This window comes from Cebus imitator, unplaced genomic scaffold (assembly GCF_001604975.1).
Source record: "Cebus imitator isolate Cc_AM_T3 unplaced genomic scaffold, Cebus_imitator-1.0 Scaffold71, whole genome shotgun sequence".
NCBI classification, from domain to species: Eukaryota; Metazoa; Chordata; class Mammalia; order Primates; family Cebidae; genus Cebus; species Cebus imitator.
In genome coordinates, this window is record NW_016107386.1 from 6,089,664 (window position 1) to 6,097,832 (window position 8,169).

At 51.8% G+C, this 8,169-nt stretch overlaps 1 long non-coding RNA gene across 5 annotated transcripts in view; it reads right to left on the reverse strand.

Annotated features, from left to right (window-relative positions):
* The window catches only part of LOC108306415, a 20,314-nt gene that overhangs the window by 6,068 nt on the left and 6,077 nt on the right, over positions 1 to 8,169 (reverse strand). The window lies entirely within an intron of this gene.

Genomic DNA, 8,169 nt, shown 5'->3' on the forward strand with positions numbered 1-8,169 from the left:
TTGTGAGACGGAGTCTTGCTCCATCACCCAGGCTGAGTGCAGTGGCCTCGGCTCACTGCAACCTCTGCCTCCTGGGTTCAAGCAATTCTCCTCCCTCAGCCTCCTGAATAGCTGGGATTACATGCCCGGCTAATGTTTGTATTTTTAGTAGAGATGGGGTTCACCATGTTGGTCACACAGGTCTTGATCTTCTGACTTAGTGATCTGCCTGCCTCAGCCTCCCAAAGTGCTGGGATTACAGGTGTGAGCCACCGCGCCCGGCCCTGCCTGGCTTTTAAGGGAGAGCTTCTGAGAAAGTCCAAGCTCCAAGAGTAGGAGGGGCCACCTTCCCTTCTCAACACACCTAGGCCCCTTAACAAAAGAACTGTCCTGAAAGAAATTTCCCAGAGGCCCCTCTGACCAATGCCCCCACCTCAGCCTCACACATGAGAAAGGAGTCATGTAGGGCTAAATCAAAATCTGGGGTTAACATGATGACCAAGACCAAAGGGACAGGCTCGTGACTGTCTTTGACCCTTTCCACGTACACAAAGCTTCCAGCCTGCAAAACGCTCCCTCCCATGACTCAAGGCACGCTCACTGATAGCACCAGAGGTAGGAATAATTCTGCTTTCTGAAGTTCCAGGAGCCTGCGGCATTTGCCCAGGGCCCTGGGGAACAGCATGAGAGGCAGACTTGAACACAAGCTCTTCATGCTCAATGCAGCTTTCTTCTGGGCATGGGCAGTGGCTGGCTGGATGACCGCAAGTCAAAGCTATCATCGCCATGGTCATTGCAAAAGCCCCTGTGCCCTTTCCTGGCCTTGCTCATTTCCAAGAAACATGAGGGTCTGGGAATGGGCCACATCTGGGAGTCGGATGGCATGTCAGTGGGGAGAGGGCTGAGGCAGGGGCTCCAGGCAAGCTTACAAACCCGTGCTCACACCCGGCTCTTTCTGCAGGGACCTCTTTGCCCACTGTTCCCCATCCTCAACTTGCTCACACCTGTGTCATTGTTATAGCCCTTGCTCTCCTTGGGCTCCAGGGCCCTAGAGTTTCCACCATATCTTTTCTGGAAAGAAAAGATACAGGTCTTGCAGTCATGCAGAAACCACATTTGAATCTTGCCTCTAGCAATTCCTAGCCGTGTGATCTAAAGCCGGTGTCTTCACCTCTCTGAGCCTGTTTCCGACCTCACAGGCCTGTTTGTGAAGGTCATATGAGGCAGATGTCAAGTTCGAGCATATTTCCAGGCACATCGTAAGTCCACGATAAATGGCTGCCATTTCTATTATTAGCATGGCGCTGGGCCGCAGTGAAGCCCAGCCTTGGGAGGAAGAGCAGAAGCCGGGAGAGAGCAAAGGTCAGAAGAGGCATCTGGGGAAGCTGTGGGAGCCCCTGCGTGGCCCTTTCCATGTCCCCTTTGTCACACAGCTTCCCGGGGCCTCTGTTCCCAGAGTGCCCTCCAGCCCCCTTGACACCCCAGCCGAGTTCACCAGCCTCACACGCTCCCCACTTCCTCCCCAGGGTGGGTTGCTCCGGGGAGTTTTGAGCAAGCCCTGGGAACGCAGTTTGAAGCTGAAACAAGAGCATTGCAGGGAAAAGGGAAGAGAGGGGGAAAAAAAAAAGACCTGCCCAGCCTAGAATCCCAAGCCTTGCCTCGAGCGCTCACGCTGTGGGGCACGTGGGGGATAGACACCAGGATCCCTGTGAATCCCTGTCACTTGGCCCGTTAGTGAGGGCAGAAACTGAGAAAAGAGTGATGAAGGTAAGAGCTATCACCTGTCGGGCTGACTGTGCACCAGGCACGTTGGGACACGCTGTAATCATAATGATAGCTAACATGTCATTGGGTGCTTCTGATGCACCCCACATTTGCCAAGTGCTTTATTTTACAATTGCCAAGGCTCTTCTCATCTGATCCTCAAAGTAACTTATGAGTTAGGTACCATTAAATTTTTTTTTCTCACTCTCCAGGATCTTGCTTTCCAAGGCAATACCTGTTGCCTAGACTTGAGTGCAGTGGCACAATCAGCTCACTGTAATCTTGAGCTCCTGGCTCAAGCGATCCTCCCACCTCAGCGTCCTGAGTAGCTGGGACCACGGGCACATGCCACCATGCCCGACTAATTTTTTATTTTTTAATTTATTGTAGAGATGGAGTCTTGCTATGTTGCCCAGGCTAGTCTTGAACTCCTGGCTTCCAGTGATCCTCCTGCCTTGTCCTCCCGAAGCACTGATATTACAGGTGTGAGCCACTGTGCCTGGCTGAATTAGGTGCCATTCTTTAAATTTTTCTTTTGTTTACTCAGAGATCCTTGTTTTGAATAATTAGGTACCATTCTTACCTCCACTTTACTGAGGCTCCAGAGGTCACAGCACTCCCTCCCGATTACACAGCTAGTAAGGACCGGCTCCAGGCAGCCCCACATGCATTCTCACAGCTCCCTTGTAAGACCAGCTCCTCATCATCTCATTTTTACAGAGCGATAACTGGAGTCAATATCTCTTGGCAATATTTAGGTGTGTGTTAGTCTTTGTGGAGAGGGGTTTGTGAACAGAGAAAGCATTGTCAGTATGTGAATACCATCTGAGCCCTGAAAAGCCATTTGTTGCCGGAAGCAAGGGGGCTTCTCCTTTTGGTGGTGTTCTGCCTCTTGCCCATGTTATTTCTTCCTTCTATGCTGTTTGTTAAAAGAAATTCACATCATGTTAAAGGTGTTGGTTCTCGGTGAGTTGCAGTGGCTCCCATCTGTAATCCTAACACTTTGGGAGGCTGAGGAGAGTGAATCACCTGAGGTCAGGAGTTCAAGACCAGCCCAGGCAATATGGTGAAACCCCATCTCTACTAAAAGTATAAAAATTAGCTGGGCGTGGCAGTGTGTGCCTGTAATCCCAGCTACTCAAGAGGCTGAGGCAGGAGAATTGCTTGAACCTGGAAGACAGAAGTTGCAGCGAGCGGAGATCCCCCCACTGCACGACAGCCTGGGCGACAAATGAGATGGTCTTAAAAAAAAAAAAAAGGCATTATTCCCCCTTTGTCCTGTAAACTTTGCAAAAACCGGGGACCTCCAGGGTTCCAGGGGCTTTGTTGGGACTGGGCAATGCTTTCTAGATAATACAAATGTTGGTTTCTTCTGGAATGTGTTGGGTGGGAGGAGGAGCAGCCTAGATACTAGATTTTCTGTAGATATGCTGTGTAATTGCAGACAAGGGTCTTCCCCTCTCTGGGCCACAGCTACATGATGTGGTGGGGACAGGACTGGACTCTGGAGTGTCCAGGGTCCTTCTAGATCAGACATGGAGGGGTAGTCTGACCCCACCCCATTCCCCAGTGTGAGTATGGGTGTGAATGCAGGTGAATGGTCTGCATAGATCTCCACGGAGTGAGAGAGAAATTGGTGCACGAAGGGATGAGGATGGAGCTCCCTCACTGCCTCCCACTCCCTCGCCCTCATCCTACCCTTCGTTGCTCAGTGCAAAGTAGGCCCCAGTGACCTGGACCAAGTGGATTTTCTGGACTCGAAGTCTTGGAACATTAGTGCTGGAGGCACTCTAGTTTTTCACCCATTGTTCAGATGAGGAAACTGAGGCATGCAGAGGGGAAGCAAGGAACTCAAAAAGTGATACAGCCAGCCACAGGTCCAGCTGGGACTCCGGCAAACGTCCTGACCTCTTCTGCTCACTGGGGATCTTGATTGGCCAGATATTAAACAGAGGGGCCACTGGAGGAAGGTGGGAGAGAAGACAGCCTTTAAGTTCCTTTTGCTTTGAAGATGGAATCATGACTTCCTTCTCCAAATAGCTTTTGGGCCTTCCTAGAACCAGATGGCGGATGTTTGGAATTTATGTTGTAAATAGTGTTTAAGAAGGGGTGGGGGTGCAGCTGTGTTACTTTCTTTCACCACCAGAAATGAGATCTGAGGGAGAGACGTGGGGGAGGGAAGCTGACTATGAAAAGATTTTGGGAGAAGGAAGAAGTGAGGGGGAAGGAAGAGAGAACAGCAATTTGAGGTGGGAGCACAGGGGGAGAAAAGGGGAGAGGGATGGATGGATGAGGCTGAGAACAAGACAGAGAGGAAGAGAAAGGGAAGGGAGACAGTGATGGGAGGAGAAGGAGGAGGAAGAAAGATGGGAAGGGGCTCCCAGGGTGCAGGCGCAGAGATGCCCCATCCTGAATTCAGGAGCAAACCCTTGAGTTTTCTAAAAATAGCACAGTCTTTCCCCCAGCGGGGCTGGCAGCAGGGACCAAGAGAGGCACGCTTGCCCTTTTATGGTAAGAAAAAGTCCAGATCCTCAGAGGGGGAGCTGGGCTGGAGCCTGTAGTTCTGGATGAAGTCCAGCCCCAGGGTCTGGGGTGGGACAGGGCAGAATGGGGGGAAGACTTGGTGGGATTTCCTGGCCTGGGTGGCCCTACCCTTGGGGAAGATAGGGCTGAGGTAGGTGTCAGCAGAGGCCTCTCAGGAAAGCACCAAGGTCCTGGTAGATCCTTAGTGTTATGGCAGAAGGGCTCCTAGAGACATCTGGTCCACCCTGTGTGTCTTTCTTTTTTTCAAGACAGACTCTCACTCTGTCCTACAGGCTGGAGTGCAATGGCGGGATCTTGGCTCACTGCAACCTCTGCCTCCCAGGTTCAAGCGATTCTCCTGTCTCAGCCTCCTGAGTAGCTGGGACTACAGGTGCCTGCCACCATGCCCGGCTAAGTTTTGTATTTTTAGTAGAGAAGGGTTTCATCATATCGGTCAGGCTGGTCTTGAGCTTCTGATGTCAGGTGATCCACCTGCCTTTACCTCCCAAAGTGCTAGGATTACAGGCATGAGCCATCGTGCCCGGCTATCTGTTTTATAGAAGAAAGTGAGTCCCAGTCAGGGGAAGAGATTGTAGCTCCCTGTGTGGGGGTTTAATCCACCAAGCTAGGTCAATGCCAGGGTCCACACGAGGACAGATTATATGCCTGTTATTCTGGAAAGCAGCATGGTGAGTGGCAAGAGCACTGGCCTGGGAGTCAGGAAATCCAAGGCTTATTCCTAGTTTGCTGTGTGACCTTGAGCTATCTGTGGACCCTCTCTGGTCTCAGCTTCCTTCACTGGGGTGATCTTAAGGGTTTTCTTAGCTTTTTGTCTCTCTGGGAATTTCACAGCTATAAAGCAAAGCTTAGGCATAGAAGATGCTGCTATGAGGCGAAGGGGAATTCGTGAGATGCTATTTTCTTTCTGTGTCTGGCTTACTTCCTGCACTGAGCCGGGTGGGTAAAATCTAGGATGGACTGAGACCGATGGAGAGGAGTCCCTGCAGGGGACAGGAGGCAGATCGTGGCTGGAATCCCCCACTGCCCAGCTGGTTGGGTCTGGCCTCTCACTGGACACACGGAGGCCTGAGGAGGCTGCATGTGCCAGGTCATGTTGAAGGTTATATGAAGAGTTGAGGCAGAGCCAGGAATAGAACCAAGGGTTTCCCTTCCCACCTTGGGTTCTTTCCTCTGCAGGAGGCCAACAGCACTGGGGACCATCTCTTGTCACTGATAGGGACCTCGTGGACAGAGCAGTCAGAACTCAAGATAGGCTGCCATCCTCTAATTACCTCTTGGAGATAGTTGCATTCTGCCAGGGCACCTGCCTCTCCTCTCTCCCCTGCCCTTGGCTGTGAAAAGCGTACCATAGTCTCTATCTTTGGCTAGAAGGCAGAGAAGAAGCAAAGGAGGTGGTCACTGGCAGCACGATTTTGGGAGCGTCGCTCCCTGACACTGGGCCTCAGTTTCTGCATCTATAACATGAGGAGATAGGCCCTGATGCTATTTAAGGTCTCTTAGCTCTGAAAGGACTATGATGCAATGGGTATGGGATTAAACACCAGGAATATTTATGAAGCATCTACTAGGGGTGCCAGAGGGAATGAGATGGATATTGTAAGAGTGAGCTCTGCAGTCCATGTGAGGTGGGGGCTCATTGCCTGAGATTCTTGGAAGCCCCATTCCCAAGATCCTTCTGTCTTTATTCTAGACACCCCCTAGAATAAACTCTCTGACCCTAGCTTGAACCCAGGTCCTAGCAGCTCTGGTCTTGAGTGTCTAGGGAGGCATGCTGGCCCAGGCAATGTAGTTGCCCACCGCTCCAGGACTCTCACAGGCCTGGCCATGCCCTTGACTTCTCCATCCTCTCCATCCACTCCCACACTGCTGTCCACCGCCCCAAGCCCTGCCTGGCGGGCCCCCTAATCTACCCCACACCCTCCATCTCTCCATGCTCTTTCTGTGACTCAGAAAGCAAGCAAGAGGATGCTTGCTTTCCTTTCCCAGACTCCTATGACCCCCACCCCCCAACTAACTACTGAGGGAAAGGATGGAACAGAAGAGAAATGGGAAAAAAATAAAGCATTGTGGTTCTAAATTTGAAGCTTTCCTGTGACCCTCCTGGAATTTCCATGCAGACTCTGTGGAGCGTGTGAACGGGGCTCCCAGGGACCCTGGCCCCCTTTGTCTCATTCCTGCTGGGCGGAAGGCCATCAGCTGAATGTTCCCTGGGGACCTCCATCTCACAACCAGGATCCAAGTCTCTTTGGTCAGGCCTAGTGTCCCCGGGGAAGGCAGGAGGCAGCAGCAGAAAGGAAGTGGGAGGTAGGAGGGGGGAGGTCCAAGAGGCCCCTGTGCAATGTGAGGGCAGAACTGATGTCATGTCTGGCTGGGACTCTGACATTCAGGCTGCAGGACGGCTCCACTCATGATTGCCTCAAAGCAGCTAGAGCTGGCAAGTGAAATCCGAGGCTGCTGGTAGGAAAGGCCCTGATGCCCAACCTCTTCTGATGTTTGGCTTCTCTCTATGGTGTCCCTACTAAGCTCACATACCTCTGGTGATGAGGAGTTCACTACAGATGTTCCTTAACTTATGATGGTACTAAATCCTGATACATTCATTGTAAATGGAAAATATTGTAAGTTGAATGTGTTTTTTTCTGTTTATTTTTTGAGACAGAGGCTGAGGTGCAGTGGTGCCATCTCAGTTCACTGCAACCTCTGCCTCCCAGGTTCAAGTGATTTTCATGTCTCAGCCTCCTGAACAGCTGGGATTATAGGCACCCACCACCACACCTGGCCAATTTTTGTATTTTTTTAGTAGAGATGGGTTTTTGCCATGTTGGTCAGGCTGGTCTCGAACTGCTGACTTCAAACTCCTGAACTCCTCAATTCCTGTTCTGCTTGCCTCGGCCTCCCGAAGTGCTGGGATTACAGGTGTGAGCCACCACGAGTTGGTCTGAAGCTCTGGAGAGGTCTGAAGATGGTGACTGCAGCCCACGGGCTTCCTATGCCTCCTAGTCCCACCTGAGCTCTCCTCTCTCCATTGCCTGATATCTGAGAGTTGCCCATTATCCAAATTCCTAGGTCTCTGCCCTGAACTGGGGTTCTTGGTTGAGGGTGTTTTGGGGAGGGGGAAAAATAGACTGAAGAAAGGGACTCCCTCCCAGGAACAGAGAGATACCAAGGAGGACTTTTCCCAAGCTCTGAGGCTTTGGTTTCTGTTGTCAAAGCCACCGCACAACCTAGACCTTTCCTGCTTTGCCAACTTCCAGCCTCGCTGAACTTCAGACCAACTCTTGGTTCCAGCCAACTGGGCTTCTCTGCTGTTCTCCAGAAATGCCTCTGCAGTCCTGCCTCCATAGTTTTGTACACAGAGCTGTCCGCTTGGAACGCCGTCTTCTCTGTCTCTCCAGGGCACGCCCCCAGCTCCACAGGGGGTCCCTCTCTGAGAATCCGGGTGTCTACTGTCACACATGGAATGACCTCAACTGTCCCCTTTGTCCCAAACCATGGAACCTCACAGCCTGAGGCCCCGGAGGAGTGAGGCGTTTACCCAGGTGTGCTGGCTGCAGAGCCAGGGCCTGGTTCTAGCCGGCCTCTTTCTCCTTCTCCCTGTCTTACTCAGCTCATCTGGACAGATGCTCTTAGACTCGTCAGGGCTGTTGGGTCACATGCTTGGTGGCTGACATGCTCTGGGCAGGCTGACTGGGCACCTCTGAGCCTGGCAGCCCAGCCAGGGGTGGTGTCATAGCCTCTGTGGATTCCATCCCTAGGTCAGCAAGCAGCCTCCCTCTAGATACTTCACCCCTGTCACTGCTTCCCTGGAGGGGGAGGAGAAGGATAGTATGTGGCAGCAGAGCAGTTTGGAACTTTCTTTTATCTTTTTTTTTTTTTTTTTTT